General features: G+C 32.9%; 1 long non-coding RNA gene across 2 annotated transcripts; it reads right to left on the reverse strand.

The window, feature by feature from the left end:
* Positions 1 to 10,082: 10,082 nt before the first annotated feature.
* LOC133175889 (uncharacterized) lies at positions 10,083 to 14,404 on the reverse strand. 2 transcript variants are annotated; one of them, XR_009719341.1, is made up of 3 exons: positions 14,072 to 14,404; positions 11,153 to 11,246; positions 10,083 to 10,905 (listed from the first exon to the last, which is right to left on the reverse strand). It is a non-coding gene; the product is annotated as an uncharacterized LOC133175889 (long non-coding RNA). The 2 variants fall into 2 exon arrangements; XR_009719342.1 differs by lacking the exon at positions 14,072 to 14,404 and adding an exon at positions 12,487 to 12,617.
* Between the last annotated feature and the right edge of the window lie 2,635 nt (positions 14,405 to 17,039).

The raw sequence follows: 17,039 nt of genomic DNA on the forward strand, positions 1-17,039 counted from the left end.
TTTTATTACGTTTTTACACATGTGTATTCTGGTCTAAATAATTGCGCTATAGAATAGAAATTTTCTGTGAAGTTGAAAGACATCCATGCATGTCATTTGACCAAAGAAATTTTGTATATCATTGTTGAATAAGTAAAATGCAATTTGCTAAGAACATTTTTTCCCATTTAATATCAAACAAAATAATTGTCTCGTGTTCTGGTCATTTTCCCCTTTTTCAACCATACTGCAGTATAAATATTAAATACAGTCCCTGAAACGTTCTACTTTCCCATTTTTCCGTTCGCTCACCGTTCGTTCACCGTTCGTTCAGCGTGCGTTCACCGTTCGTTCACCGTGCGTTCACCGTTCGCTCTCCGCTCACAGTTTTGCGTTCTGCGTTCACCGTGTGCTCGCGTTCACCGTTCACAAAGCGTTCACCGTTCGCTCTCCGTTCGTTCACTTTGCTTTCACCTTGCGTTCAGCGTTCACTTATCGTTCAGTCTTCAATGTCTTTCGGAACTCCCAAGTGAAATTAAGGACTTATATTTTTTTGTAAGTAAGGATTTACAGAATTTGTAAAGGTTTTGAATTTATTAATTACCATATCGTGTTTAAAGGATCATTATTTCATGGAAAAAAATTATCTACAATATGTTTTATTATTATTCTAACTTAGCTGTTAGGCTATTTATTAAATTAATCAGGAAAATAAATGTTGTTTTAAGTAAGTACCTATGTAGAACGATGCTGATATATTAAATTTACCTGTAAATACAGGCAATATACGGGTACTTCAAGCACTGCAATATTTTGTTGTTACATGTATGTTAAAGACGACAAATCTTTAATGGAGAGATAATAATCCATGTCAAGTAATTAACCAATTGCAGCAAAATTACGAAAGTATTTATAACTAACACGTTTTATTTTTAATTACTATAGAAATACATTATTAGAACTAGTTCTGAGAATTATAAATAGTACTGCAGATATCCAGTTAATTAAATATCTTTGGAGCAAATTAAACTGATAGTGTGGTTAAAAAATATTTATTCAAATGTAATTCACTACAATTCATAAATAAAGTATGTTAGACAGAAAAAAATCCTTTCACAATAACTTTATATTCATTCGATATGCTTAAGAAACCCCCTCCCCTTTTTTTCCCACCTAAGTCGGTTACTTAGTCAGCATTTCCAGTATATTTTAATTAATATTTAAAAAGAAGTTAATGCGTTTTGTAGCACAAAAATTTCAGTCTCAAAACAAACATGCATCTAAAAAAGTCATTAAACAATAGTAGTTCAAAATATACATGTGCCAACGGTGGTATTTTAAATTGGCCAGGGAGTATGTTTCAAATTCATTCCAAGTGTTTAAACCCAATGTATTTTATTTATTTATTTGAAAAGCTGGAATCAGATCTAGAAATGATAAAAAATGTTAAAACTTCTTGGAAATACCACTGTGTAGCACTTCGCCTTTGGTGTGACGAGACTTTCACACCTGCACAGTGTCGAATGATTTTGAATGACAGGACAAGCATGTGGCAGTGATTCATTTTGAAAATGGATATCATGAGTCCAAAGGACCCCTTTTACTAACAAGAATGAGTCCCATGCCAAAATCAATGCATCCAGATCCAAGGGTACTCAATGGTACTGTATATTAGATACTGCAGAGGAAATTCTGGTGAAATAGAAAAGGGTTTTGTTCGAAAGTGCAGTTGTTTTATTGAAGCTGTGAGTGGTTTATCTGTTTATTCTATAATTACTATCAATTTGGAAGTAAGAATAAATGATTTTGTGGCATGTAAATAATATATTGTCAACTGTGCACCTTGGTTCTATTTTTAAATCGTACTTACGATTTCACACATAATTTGTATTTTGATATATACAATTCTGTCATAAAATGCACAGAAGCAGACCAGTTGTTCTATTAAATGAAGTAAAGAAAGTTTTCTTAAAAAAAAAAAAAAGAAAAATAGCCTGAAATAAGAATGATAAAATACTTATTAGCTTCTACAGAAGAAATTGAAATGATTCAGGTTACAGCTAAAATACAAATGTATAGTATACGCTTCAGAAACGCTTCAGCAGACAAAATTGAACTTTCTATTTCTGATAATTGTTTCATTGTTAAATGCAATTTAACAGTGAAGTGTGAAATCTGACTTGTTGTTGACAACCTTATACCTGTTAAAATCGCTCATGCATATCGCTTAGCACGTGGATATGATGCAATCGGCCAAGTTTTGAAGCAGATTATACCGAAATAATTTAAAATTATACCTTTCATTTTATAAATTAAATGCGTCCATTGGGATGCACATTTATTGAAATAATGCGTCCTGAGCAAAATTTATGCGTAATTTATGCAGGACGCACACCAAAATGAATCACTGATGTGGACTTCGTGTGAACTTGAAGCAGGAAAATAAAAACCGATTATGATGGTGAAACAAAATGAATTTGTTAATTAAAAAGGTTACTTTCACTGCCTTTTTTTATTTAAATAAAAATTAAGAATTTTTGTTTATACAGGTATATGTACATATACATGCATTTGTGGAAAGGGGGGGGGGGGGCTTAAACGGAATCTCTCTCGCTCTCGCTCTCTCTTTCTCATTTGTTCGTTAAATCAAAACTATGACACGTATAACTTAAATATCAAGTTCTGAAATTTTAATCTATAACAAATAATATGAATGCTTTTTTTTTTGTATCATCTTGTCCGAGTATAATCACGGGGAATTGTCTACAGATACGTGTAGAAGTCTGCTTAATAAATCATCATAAAAAATGAAAAGACACATAAATAAATTATTGCATTAATATTTTAAAATACGAGTGTATACATGCAATACGTCCACAGACCGTGGCAAAATATATTAAATTTTTTTCTCATTATTTTACACGGAATGGCCTTGACACGGAAATACATGTATGGTTGATACAACCGTTGTAATTCATTCTATAAGTCAGTAATGTCCTCTTCGAAAATCATTATTTGTAATGGTTTTATATATCAAATAAGAATAAGCATATTTATTTTACAACTAGAATAATTTTACCTTTTAAACTAAAGCGTTCGGTAACAATGACAATGTTTTACAGCGATAAAAATGTGATTAAACAGCTGAATTTAAACATCATACATATGTGCAGAAAATAATTGCAAGAAACTTAATTAATAGTTTTACCTAATGTTCATATTTCATCTTTCTTAGGACAATTTTTGAATATTTATTAATTAATTAATTTATTTATTTATTTATTTTGCGCCTGACATAAGAATACAATTGATTAGATAAAATGCATGGAAAAGATCAGAGGCATTCCGAATAAATCGTTCATCTTGCGTTCACCGTTCGTTCACCGTTCACTTTGCGCTCGCGTTCGCGCTCCGATCGCGTTCTTCGTTCACTCACCGTTCAGCGTTCACCTACCGTTCACCAAGTTGCGTTCAGCTTTCACACATCGTTCACTCACCGTTCGCTCTGCGTTCGCTCACCGTTCGTTCTGCGTTCGTTCAACGTTCGCTCACCGTTGAAGTGGGAAAGTAGAACGTTTCAGGGACTGTAATATATAAGCCTTTTTGCCTCTGTGGAATATACGCCACTGTGGTTGAGGGTTTGTGCAATGAAATATATGGTGATAACGAACAGTATTCAAGCTCAAAAGTCCGTTAAACAATACAAATTTGGAGCAGAGCAAACACCGACCTCTAAAACATCAGAGGTGGGATCAGGTGCTATGGAAGAGTGAACATCCCCTGCCGACCGGTCACACCCGCCGTGTGCTCCTTGTCATGATCGGAAAATAACGGAAAATCCGTCGGCATTCCAGTGTGTAAATAATGGCCTAACAATTACTATGAAAAATGTCAGTCAGAATTTGACTTAATGATAAATTGTATTTGATGACAAGGTCATTGTATCGACCATAGAACTTAAGAAATGACGACTTTAAACGAGATTGCTGATATTCTTGTTTCATCAACTTGTTTAATTGTCAATAACTTACCTCGTTTTAGAAATTGTTCATACGTACAGCATGCTCTTGCGTATCGAATCAACTGAGAGATATAAACCCCGTATTCAGGTGATTGAGGTATATTGCTGCATAAGTAAGGGAAGTTGCAAAAAGTTGCAAACAATTTTTCATAAATGCTAATCCTACATCAGTAAAACTTTAAGGAGGGATTCTTGTCATATCTATTGTATTTAAAAATTAACGAAATTTTCAAAGATTCAAGATCATATCGTTAGGTAATGGTGTCAATTATGAATAAGATTAAATTTGACCATTTTATTTTAGCTTGCTCAGGTCAAGGTCATTAGCTTTTTCCTTGACCTTAAGAATAAAATATTTCTGTTGCCAAGCTTATAGTGCCTACTTCTATTTGGAAGGATTGTTTTCTTCTTGCATGAAACGATTTCACAATATATAGGGTCTATCAGATGATACTACCAAATTAATATACATAATTTAACTAAAATAGATATTGGTTAATCCGTATTTCCTCTATTTTTCTTAAATTTTTAGGGAATATTAGTGATTTTCAAATGCCTCGTGTTTATTTAATTTTTTCTTATTTTCACATATGTTAAAGTAGTCATTTAAGGATACATGTACATACTGATACAGAGACAAAAACTTTGACTGTTTAGAGAGAGAGAGAAAACACTTTTTACTAATTTTTTGCTCAAATGTGTTCCTAGATTGAAAGAATTCAAAAGCTAACAAGTTTGTAGTTTGTTTAGAAAATTATATTTATTTTTGATATAATTTAAAGCTTAAATCTATGGTTATTAATTTCAGTTACTTCAGAAAATTCCTTTAAGTCTTTGAGTGTTTAAAGATATATACTAAATTCAATGTTTCATAGTTAGTTTAATTTGTTTAAATGGAGATATTTTCATACGCCACAGTTCCACCAAAAAAAAGCCTCCTCCATAGATTTCAAACTCAGTTTTCCATTTCTTTTCAAAGTTTTACAATTATAAAGAAGAAATTAAAAGAAAAAAAAATCTTTTAAATTCCTTACATCTATATGAGACATATATATGCTTGATTGATTGATTGTATGTTGTTTAACGTCCCATTCAAGAATTTTTCACTTATATAGAGACGTCACCATATGCCGGTGAAGGGCTTCAAATCTGGACCTATACTCGGCACTTAGGGCCATTGAGCAGTGAGGGTTCTTTATCGTACCAACGCCTACCGTGACACGGGACCTCAGTTTTAAAGTCTCATCTGAAAGATCCGTGACTTTCACTTCTAGTGCAGAGAAGGAACGTTTACGTCTTAGGTTTGACGAGACTCGGCGAACGAGAAGACATATATAAACAAATAGAATTTGAATATTTCATTGAGTCAGACACCAGACAAGAGTCCCTCCTTAATTACTGATGTAACAAAACAGGGGCTTGCTTCCGGACAGTAAAAAATATTTAGCCATCATATACCAACTTCCATAACTGTTTTAGTAGTTGATATATGATTTTTAAAAAAAATCTTTAACTCTGGAAACAAACCCATGTGTTTCGACGGACTTTGGTACAACAATTACAAATTAAAAAAATATTTAGTAGAACATTTTTTGAATTTCTCTCGTAAAGCTACTCCTCCTACTCCTCCTACAGTTTCGCTGGTACTGATATTGATAATTAAATAACATACTATCTATGCAATGAAGCATGATTATACAAATTGTTTTTTTTTTTATTTCAACGAGCAATGTTGCATTGGTTAAAAAAAGATTTTTTGTGAAATTGAGTTTATTTTATTTATAAAACCACTCTTCATCACAGTTTCAGTCCAATTTAAATAAAACATATTACACGAGTTGTTGAAGATGAAAAAAATTGTGAATGACTTTTGATTTTCATGTTTGTCTGTTAATTAACAATTTTTTTTTCCAAAATGCTATTCCTCCTACCAGTTTTGGTACAATTTCAATATAACCCATATAATGGATGTACACAGCCGTCATGGTTCATATAGTACTTCATTTCACATGGTGTACAATTGAATTTCTGAAGCCATCATTTCATATTGTAAACTATAGAACTGTCACGGCAAAATGGACACTGGGTTTTTCAAAAAAGGTACCGAGCCACCAAAAATTATTTACAAACAAGGAGGAAGATTCATAAATTGATACGATTTTATAAAATTATAAATGGCTATTCACCTCAATATTTGTATGACTTGACTGAACCTTATCGCCCATCATATCACTCCTATAACCTTATGTAGAACTAATGATGCAGAATTCAAAATTCCTCACATTAGAACTACATTATACATGGAAAGTTTCCTTCCATCAACAGTTAAACAGTGGAATAACTTGCCTGACTATTAGAAATGCTTCTGGAATATCTTTATTCAAAAGTCTTTTAAATTCTTATTTTTGTAAAAAAGGTAATGAACTTTTTCATTTTTGAATAAGAAAGTATAATTATAATTGTCAGTTAAGAAATAATGCAAGTAATTTGATGGCAGACTTATATAACCAATGTTTATCAGAAATATTTGTTTGAATACTGATTTGATTCTGTTGAAAATGCTTAGTACCATTATAAAATATACATCTCCCCGATATGTACTTTTCCTAAAAATCCAAAATTTTATTGATTGTGATCAGATTATTTCTGAACTTGATTTATTATTATATGGTAGTCCTGATCATGGACTCAGTATTAATATTCAAATATTTGAAGCAGTGCATGCTTACTTAGCAGCAACAAAACGTTTAATTTGAACACTATCATGCAACTTATGTAACTTTTGTCAATATTTCCAAAACCGGTACTTTATTGTATTTTTTCCTCCTTTTTTTGTTTCTTTTTCTACAATGTTTGTTTAATTAGTATTACCTGTATAGTGTGTGTTTACCTTGACCTTGTTGTAGGGAGAGGGCTAAAATGGGCTTTGCCTGCTGCCCAATCCCATTCACATTTTTGTGAGTAAAATTTTGTATAAATGAAAAAAAAGTATTTAAGGTGTTCCCAATTTGATAATATTAACAGTCAAATTTAATTGCTCAGCCTAATAAAACATAAAACAATAACCACTACATTGTTTTGTTTTGTTTTTTTTTTTTAAATTAGATTTGTAAAACTTAATTTGAACCATCTGTCATCTTTGTGAGGCATGGCACTCTGCAATTTGTTTGTTGAGATTATATTATACAATATCAAATTACTCATGATAACATTATTCCAAATTAATTTTGAAAATAAAAGGCTGATCATAAAGTAACTATGTACTTTAATTTGACAGATACTATCAATTGCAATTAAGAAAATTAGATTTTTAATTCTTCTGCCCAGTTTCCAAGAGATATAGATAACATCGGCTCGATCAGACATGCTCTAACTGAAACGATTAAGGCAAGCTTTCTACATTGAACTTATTCATTAATCTTGAACTTGATGCATGTCCACTCATTATATTCCTAAAGAATAAATGAAATTACACTATCAGCTGTGTGATGCACTTTTAAGTCTACATTTTCATATAGTACAATATTATTGCATATTTATGTCATTACTGTTAAAAACAAAGATTTTTAAAAAGAATGTTATAAAGCTGAATAAAAAAGGGTGTAATTTTGAGGCAAAATTAAAAAAAAAATTCTGCTTAACTAAAATTTGTAGGGACCATCTACATTAAAACTAAACAAAAAATCTTTGGCGAATTTAAAAAAAAAGATTATGACCTGGTCTTAAGCTGCTATTACCATTTTTCTACATCTGTAAAAAAAGGGGGGAGGGCAGTTTCTTCATTCTATGTCTCAAATACACATAAACCCATAATGAATATGTCTATAAAAATGAAAAAAGTCCGTAAAAATATTCAATTATGATGAAAATACCAGGTACACATTTTTATATAGTGAATAGTGAGTGTACAAATTTTCAGACAAATCCATGCAGTTGTGTCCAAGAACATGTTCGGACAAAATCCTGTGTACAGAAGACAAATATTAATTGATCCAATAATATAATTCCATTCCATATGACTTCATTTTATAAAATAAAATGAGATAAATAAAAATTCTAAAGCTTGATAATGAGATTAAATGAACAAACTTTATTTTATTTCATGGAAGTTATCACACCCAATCAATAAAACAATGCAAGGAAAAGGCTAGTAGATTTACTAGACTTAAGTGACATCTGGAGCGAAATGATTGTACCTCTCTTTCCGTAGAAAACAATTAGACTGATCCAGTAGTATAGAATGAACGCAGAAAAATGTTACAAGGACGTGTACGTATAGGTAATTGCATGGAATAAACTATTGCATAAAAAAAAAAACTATTTAAGGAAGTAAACACATCAGTATTTTGCATCAGTAATATGATTGTTTCTTCTGCTAACCGATGTTGTTAAAACATGGGTACCAATTCCGATGTAAATCTGCTTGCACAAAATTCAGCTGGCTATCCTTTAACCCTTAGTTTCGCACCATGGAAAAATCCATCTTTAACCATCTGACGTCTGGCAATAGTTAACATCTTTCCAAAAATAATTTCCAATTTAATTCAACTATTCTGAAAGCTTTTCTTTGGTTAGATAAAATAAAGCTGAGAATACATGTAAATATTTAAATTTTGAAAGTTTTAATGACGATCTTTCCTGTGGAAGTGAAATCTCTTTTCGCCCATGACAAGTAATTTTTTGATATAATTGATTTTATATCGATAATTAAAAGTCACCCGTTTGATTTTTATCACACAAAGTATGGTTTGATCCATACTGCTTGAGATTTTGAAATATTAAATTTTAAACCAGAATCATTTCAAAATTGTACAATCATTTTCATTGATTCTAAAGAATCGGAAACGTTTTCAAAATCCTATAGTCTGTCCCACCAAGCTATTGTCACCACTTTTTGCAACATATCTCAAAATATATAAATACCTTGGCCTTCAGCCTAGGTTCGAGAGATAGATCATTTTTTTTCCAATTTTCCTCCATTTATCCGAACCCTCGAGTTCAACCGGTGTATTGACACGGCGGCAAATTCAAAGTCTACGGGGATTTAACATTGCCAAAATGGCCGTCACTTCGGAAGGGGATCCATCATTATTCGTGGATTTCCGTACTTTACCGTCATTGACGTAATGACGTAACACACTTTCGGAAATTCTCTGCACTTACGGACGTCCGGAAAAGCATACCGCCCGAGACTTACCAAGCACCTAATACACGTGTATTTTAAAATTAGTGATAAAATACGGAGTTTTAAGCATACATTGCATATCAATTGACAGAAGAAGTTTAAAAGAGCTAAACACTGCGACCCATTTGAATTCATATACTCAAGGATTCGTAAGTTTGAATGTTAAAAACATTCGAGGCTGCAAAATATCAACCAAGGAAGAGTGCCATGACTGCTTTGCCAAAACATGTAAGCGAATACGTTCTATAGAGTGTAAATGTAAACAAAATCTACAACTTTACCTTGCACTGAGTAAATCCCAAACACAATATATATATATAGTTCAATGTAAACACGATTAAACATCTTGTCACTTCTATACATGTCCCGTAAGTGCACTTCCTGGATTTATATACTTATAACACTTATCACACCATATATCCACCTTTGTTAATACTTTTTGAATCTTTGTGCAAAACAAGACTTGTAGTCTGCATCAAACTACGTCACCAGTGGATTTTGACCTTGCCCTTCGAAAACTTCCTGTATCGGCATTAGGTAAATCCGGGCCCTGAGATTTTAAACATTTTATATCAAGTCTTTCCATTAATAAATGCCAGAATACCAAAGATCAAGGACACACTCAAACATGTACTCATGGAATACATTTTATATGTTTTTTATAATGTCTGTAGATTTTGCATGAATATGAACTTTTAAAATATAACCAGGGATCTCTACTAACTATTAAAGTATATAGGTCCCTGATATATAACACACACTTTTTAAAAAAAAATGTATATTTGCAGGAAATATAAATTCTTGTCGAATCCCTCTCATATTATATTTTCCAAACATTAAGAAAAAAAAATAATTAAAAACTATAGACAAAATTAAATAAGCATAAATAATACAAAGCATTTTACAGCTGTTTTATTTGGAAACAAGAATTTAATTGTAGGATACAGAATAGCTAGCTGATGAAGACATCAGACAGACCAGCACAAGCAAAGATGATTAAACCACCCAAAGTACCTGCAGATACATGTATATGGCCCTCTATAGTTTTTGAAAATTGAAAAACTGTGGAATCATTTTTATGGGGGGGGGGATTAATCAGCTGTTAGTGGGCAGGCATTTAATTCAACTGGTTTGTGCAGACATATTTCATAAGGTTAACTTTAAAATACATTAAGTTAAAGATTCAATGAATTGACAAGTTGAAAAAATAAGTATTTGTGGGAATATAAATTAGTGGATATGTTTGACCCACCTATCCTCCCCCAAGAACAATGATGATTCCACAGTAAATGCTGCCAATTACTTTTTTTTAAAATACCAAAATAATTGAGTTATGTGTCTGAAACTGACAAAGTAAATACTTGTTGAAGTTATGCTAATTTACATCTTCTTCTGTGCAAAGTAAATTCACACTGTAATAATTAAGGGTATAACATACAAATTCAGAAGAAGAAATGAAAGTCAACTGCTCTGTGGTGATGTTGTTTATGGTTTTAAAGTCCCTTCAGCCTTGGTACAATAGAAAAGTCTTGACTCATATTCAACACAATGAAGCCAAGAATGAAGCTATGAATGAGTTGGAGAGTGGGTATCTTGTTTTTTTTTTTTTATTATTATTTACACTCTTAACAGTTCTGTTGAAAATGGTTTCTGGCTTATCCAGTGTCCAGATCACTAAGTAGACTACCAGTTAATATTTGTTTCAGTCATCACTTTTGGTCTGAAATAGATAATAAAACACATCTTAAATGTTATTAAAATTCTTGAGAATGAAAATTTATGGTTAAGTAATTGAAGTGAAATTAAAGAATGAATTTCAATTCTACATGTACCAAGATACATGTAGTATAAATTATATACATATGGAAACTACAATTTTTATTTTCAGATTCCAGCCTGAAGTATGCAATTCAGACAGAGTAAAGACATTTCAATATTTTATATATACATGTACATGTATAACTTACTAGTCCAGAAGATTCCTGAGACTCTGTGATTCACCCAATTACATGAATGCCTTCGAGTCTGGTCATCATAACAATGTACTCCAATTTTTTTAACCTTCAAAAAAAAAATTATGTAAATAAATATAAAGGCATAATCAAGTATACTTTACTTCTTTATTACAATGTGCTCATACACTGTATACAATATGCATGATATCAGTTTTCTGGCCTTTTATTTAGTACATGTATGCTAGAATACTGTACATAACTTTAATTTTACAAATGAATGTTTTGCTAAATTTTTATGCCCCCGGATCGAAAGATCCCGGGGGTATATTGTTTTTGTCCTGTCTGTCTGTTTGTCTGTTTGTTTGTCTGTCTGTCTGTTGTCAACTTTAACCTTGCCCATAACTTTTGATTGGTTGGAGCTATGACTTTCATATTTCACATGTGTATTCCTTGTGACAAGACCTTTCTTTGGGTATCATCATATTTGACCTTTTGACTTGACCTTGGAGTTTGACCCACTTTTGCAAAATTTTATGAGACTTTAACCTTGGCCATAACTTCTGAATGGTTGGAGCTAGGGCTTTCATACTTCACATATGTAATCCTTGTGACAAGACCTTCCTTTGGATACCAACCACTTTGACCCTTTGACCTTGACCTAGGAGTTTGACCTACTTTTGAAAAACTTTAACCTTGGCCATAACTTTTGAATGGTTGGTGCTAGGGCTTTCATACTTCACATATGTAATCCTTGTGACAAGATCTTCCTTTGGATACCAACCACTTTGACCTTGACCTTGACATTTGACTTTTATTTAAAAAACTTGAACCTTCACCATAACTTTTGAACAGTTGTATCTAGGTCTTTCAAATTTCACAGGTGTTTTCCTCGAGACAAGATCTTTCTTTGGGTATCAACATTTTTTATCTTTTGGCCTGGATTTTGACTTGCATTTGAGAAACTTTAACCTTCGACATAAGCTGCCATACGGGGGCATCAGTGTTTCACAAACACATCTTGTTCTTTTGGACATAAAGAATGGATGCGTACAAGGCGAAGATAATCCCCCACTCTGAGAAAAGACATTTCTTAATTCTTAAGTTCATGATGTTATATTTCACAAAATTTGTATTGTCAATATCATCTTTTACACATTTGCTTCTTTTATTTAATTGAAAAACTTATTGATTAGTATTTTTTATTTTCAATTATGAAGGTATGTGGAAAGAAAAAAAAAGAGCCGAAGGCTCAAGTGAGCTTTTCTGATCAAAGGGTGTCTGGCATCTGCCATCTATAAACTTTTTCGACTTCTTCTCAAGAACCGCTGGGCCAATTTAAAACAAACCTGCAAATGTGACAAAGTATCCTTGGGTGAAGGGGATTTAAGTTTGTTCACAGGAAGTGCCATGCCTTCTTTCAAGGAGAGATAATGAAGAGTTCATGAAAATTTAGTGGCATCTTTAAAAATCTTCTCAAGAACCACTAGCTAGGCAAGAAAAGATGAAAATTATGTAAAAGCTTCATTACAAATTACATCACATGTACAATCAAGTTTAATCATATCATAACCGGGGGGGGGGGGGGGGGGGGCACAAGAGGGGGGTGAAGTTTTATGTAGGAATATATGGGAAATGTCTTTAAAATTCTTCTTCTTGAGAACAGCTTTGCCACTATTAGTCATATTAATTCAGAAGCAACCTTGGGTAATGTAGAATCAAGTTATCCTCAGGTAGTGTAGATTCAAGTTTGTTCAAATTAGGGGGGTGGGGACACAACAGAGGGTCAAAGTCAAAGTTTCGCTTAAGAATATATAGGAATCATCTTGAAAAAAAACTTCTGTTCAAGAACAGCAAAGCCATGATTAGTAATATTGATATGGAAGCATCCTGAGGTAGTGAAAATTTAAGTTTGCCATTGACATTACTAACAACTTTTTTTTTTTTATAAATGTAACTCTTCCATGAACTTTGAAAATTGTAATATATCTCACAGCAGGGGATTGTCCATCTTCGCTAGCCAAGGGTTTCCGATCCGAAATCTACTCTGAAACCCTTGGCTAGCGAAGATGGGGATTGTCCTGTATGCTCTCTTTCTTCATTGTTTGAACAAAATGGGTTAATTATGGGGTAGATGTAAGTCAATGAATTTCAAATTATGAACTTTAAAGAAATACCACCACCCCCCCTCCCGAAAAAAAAAAATAATAAAGATTTTTTTTTTTACAATACTGGTGAAAGAAAAAAAAAAGAAATCTCAAGGGTTGTATACCAGGGAAACTTCAGCATTACCATATTATGAATTCCAACTTAACAAAAAATTGTTAGTGAAAAAGAGGGGGGACTGAGGAACAACCAAAAAAATCACACTGCCTTTCACATGAAGGGATGAAATGTAACTGCAAAGTTAGTACTGGAAGTGTGAATATTTCAAAATGGGAGTATTTGGGGCATGCCCCCTCCCCTGGAAAGTTTAGGATTAACGTAATAATTTGCATTCTGAGAGCTAATCTAAGTTCATTTATTTTATAATAAAATGCAGCATGCTTACTTTATCCTCATTTTAATGTATATTTAATAGAAAATTTTCTGTAACTAAAAGGGGGAAATTTGACATTTTATTCATCAGGTGAAAGGATTGTTTACAATGAATTCTGTGGACCAACTGTTGCGTTTTAGATATGTTCCCTGTGACTGAAAGAGAAAGTAGACCTATCATATAAAATATTAAAAATCTTAAGCTTCTTACAAAAAAGCCATTACCATTATAACGTTAGATCTACTGAAAGTTTTCGTTTTCCCCCACTAGGCCTACTGTGCAGATATGCATTGGGCGCTTTCGCCGAATAATGCTTGATTTTGACAAATCATTAGCACTTGAAAACACTTCTTTTGTGGGTGTACTTTCAGAAGTAAAAAAAAAAAACAACTTACGTTTTCATCGAAGGAAGCTGTAAATTACACATCATGTCAACATCCCCTTTCTAGAGCAGTGCGTTATCCACAACTTGTACTGCATTGAATTCGGATTATTTTCTCTCAGTTTATGAGAAAACTCGTCAAATATATTTGAATGCAAAACAATACTTATATTTTTTACCAAAACACACTGAATTGCTTTCGTTGAATTTTTAGGATTTTTTGTAATTTTAATTTGGAAAGAACGACTACTCCCTCGATAAACTGGTTTCCTGCCCCGTGATCTTGACGCTAATGGACGAGTTTACCATGTTAAATCCCCGTAGACTTTGAATTTGCCGCCGTGTCAATATACCGGTTGAACTCGAGGGTTCGGATAAATGCAGGAAGTTTGGAAAAAAAATGATCTATCTCTCGAACCTAGGCTGAAGGCCAAGGTATTTATATATTTTGAGATATGTTGCAAAAAGTGGTGACAGTAGCTTGGTGGGACAGACTATAGTAAAGGAGCATACCAAATAATTTTTTTTTAAGTTGAAGGTAATCTATTAAAATCAAAAATATGTAAAACCCTACTAATTTCACCTATAAAACTACCCCACTTTAAAAACCTTTTACAGCATCACTTATAATACTCGTCAATACATTCTTGTTGCGATTTGCTATAGGACTAGAGCCAGTTATGTAATCTACAGCCACAACTGCCTCTGGCTCCTTCTGCTAGCTATGCTTATTGTAGACGATTTCACATACTGGTCCTTTTCAATTTTTTGGTTTTTTAAAGGTCTTAATATTTTGTCAATGTTGTCCGTGACATCAATTCTTTGCCTGTGGCCACTCGTATGCAGGACAAATATGATCTTTGAAGTATCAGGCATTGTCCACAAGATGTCTGTTCTCAGCTTTTAAGGTCCTTGAGAGTTGTGCATTCATGTTGGGAATATGAACCAGTATGATGAAATTGTCTTTGAATTTTTCTCTCTTTGTAATGACCGATTTTCTCACCACTCCATTTTAAGACCGACAATCACGGAGTGCGGGTGTTGTTTATCACTGGATGGAATTCTGTGAATGGCAAGGATGTTTCGCAGATCGAGGACAATGCCTGTTCTTTCCACCACGATGGTACAAAACTCTTCTTTCGGTTTTTGGCCTTGGCTTTCTGGTCAGTTAAGAATCTTGATGTGATTTTTCGGGAGTACTGCTGTTTGAAATTGGCCATACTGACTGATATGTTTGCAAGCCCGTTTACTTCCTTCAGTTTCGTGTCCAGTTTACTAATTTATTTAAGGAATGAATTAAATAGCTAACCAATTTATATCGCATAAATTGGGTAGCTATTAATTTTATTCCTTATAATTTAAATTTCATTTATTTGGTATAAGAAAAAAGATGATTGCGATTAAAAAATTACTTCAAATCGTACAAAATTTAAATGTAACGTCAGGCGGATCGATACGTTTTTTACGCAAGTCATTGTGACGTAGGCAACCAAATTTATACAATATAAAGTAAAATTTTTTATCCAATCAAATACCGCGTTATAACCAGAATTAAATTATTTAAGTTCCTTCCTAATTTTGGCAACATCTTTACTGCGCTGTTCTAACTGCGACTTTAGTTCTTCTTGGATTTCTGATTTTAGATCTTTTCCTTTATACTGGCTGTGAAATACTCGTATAATTTCCTCTTTAGATCCTTCATAAAGCCAGCCACTACACTTTTAACTATTCTCCATATATCATCCTTTGTGACTATCCTTTTGATTGACTGTTGCATGGAAGACAATACACACAATTTCTGAAGTATCCTGCTAAGGAGATCCTTCTTCGTTTTGAAGCTAGTTTTGATGATACAATTTGTGTTTTTATTTCCCATTGTACTATTGTAAGAAAAAGAGTCGGTTAAGCATTAGGAGGGAAACTTTCCCATATTTTTTGCTCTTCTTCTGCGTCTTTGTCCTGGTGATCATCCATCTTTACACCAGAACAATGGTTCACTGAACACCGAACACACACACAAGGAATCACCTGTGTCATTCAGGTACACTGAATACATGGGAACACAGCTCAGTGCTCTCAGTAACATTTGATAATAAGTTGCACAAAGTCAACTTTTCCAGGATTTTTAAATAAAGAAAACAGGCCCAAACTGTGCTTTTAACCTTTCTCAAACACTATTAAGCAATTTGTCCACCGAATTCATCATATATTTAAAAAAGCTTAATTGTACATGTTCAGTAGTAAGAAGATGATTTTGAAACCCCATATTTCACCATCATATAAGAATACTGGAAGAACAACTTTATCAGATAGATCCGATTGACATCCGGAGGGTATAAATTGATATCACAGAACACTTGACAACGCACTGATAAAACTTACTGAGAGACAATGTTTCATGGCGTGTTTCATGAAACTTGTTTAAAACTCCACTTATCACAAAGTTTTTACATTTATTTCATGCGACACATTTGAAACATGGTCTCTTAGTATGTTTCACCTGTGTGTGGTCAGGTGGGACACACAATATTTCAATATTTACCAAAATGTACTGAATATAAATGATAAGTTAGTTCAGATCACGGCATACTGTAAAATAACACATTTTCGTGGGGTCAAATTTTCGTGGGTTGTGGAAAAATACTGGTTTGTGGGAGATTTGATTTTGTGGCTGAAGAAGTGTCGAGTTTCTATATATGAGAAAGATTACATTTCGAGAGAGACATGAATTCGAGGATTTATTCATACCCTCCGTCGGCAGGTGGTGGCGTCTCAATATGAGTGAAAAATTCTCAAAAGCAACTTCAAACAAAATACACAAACAAAACCGTGAAGCACGAAAATTAACCTCCACCAAAATTAGTAATTCACAGTATTTAAAAAAAAACAAACCTTTTGTTAAAGGAATTTAATGTGATATAAATTGGGCACGACAGTAGATCCAAAAATGAATGTTTTAAATTAGATATGTTAACATTGGT

This window comes from Saccostrea echinata, unplaced genomic scaffold, assembly GCF_033153115.1.
Source record: "Saccostrea echinata isolate AGI-Se365-2 ecotype Australia unplaced genomic scaffold, CSIRO_AGI_Sech_v1 ptg000064l, whole genome shotgun sequence".
Taxonomy (NCBI): domain Eukaryota; kingdom Metazoa; phylum Mollusca; class Bivalvia; order Ostreida; family Ostreidae; genus Saccostrea; species Saccostrea echinata.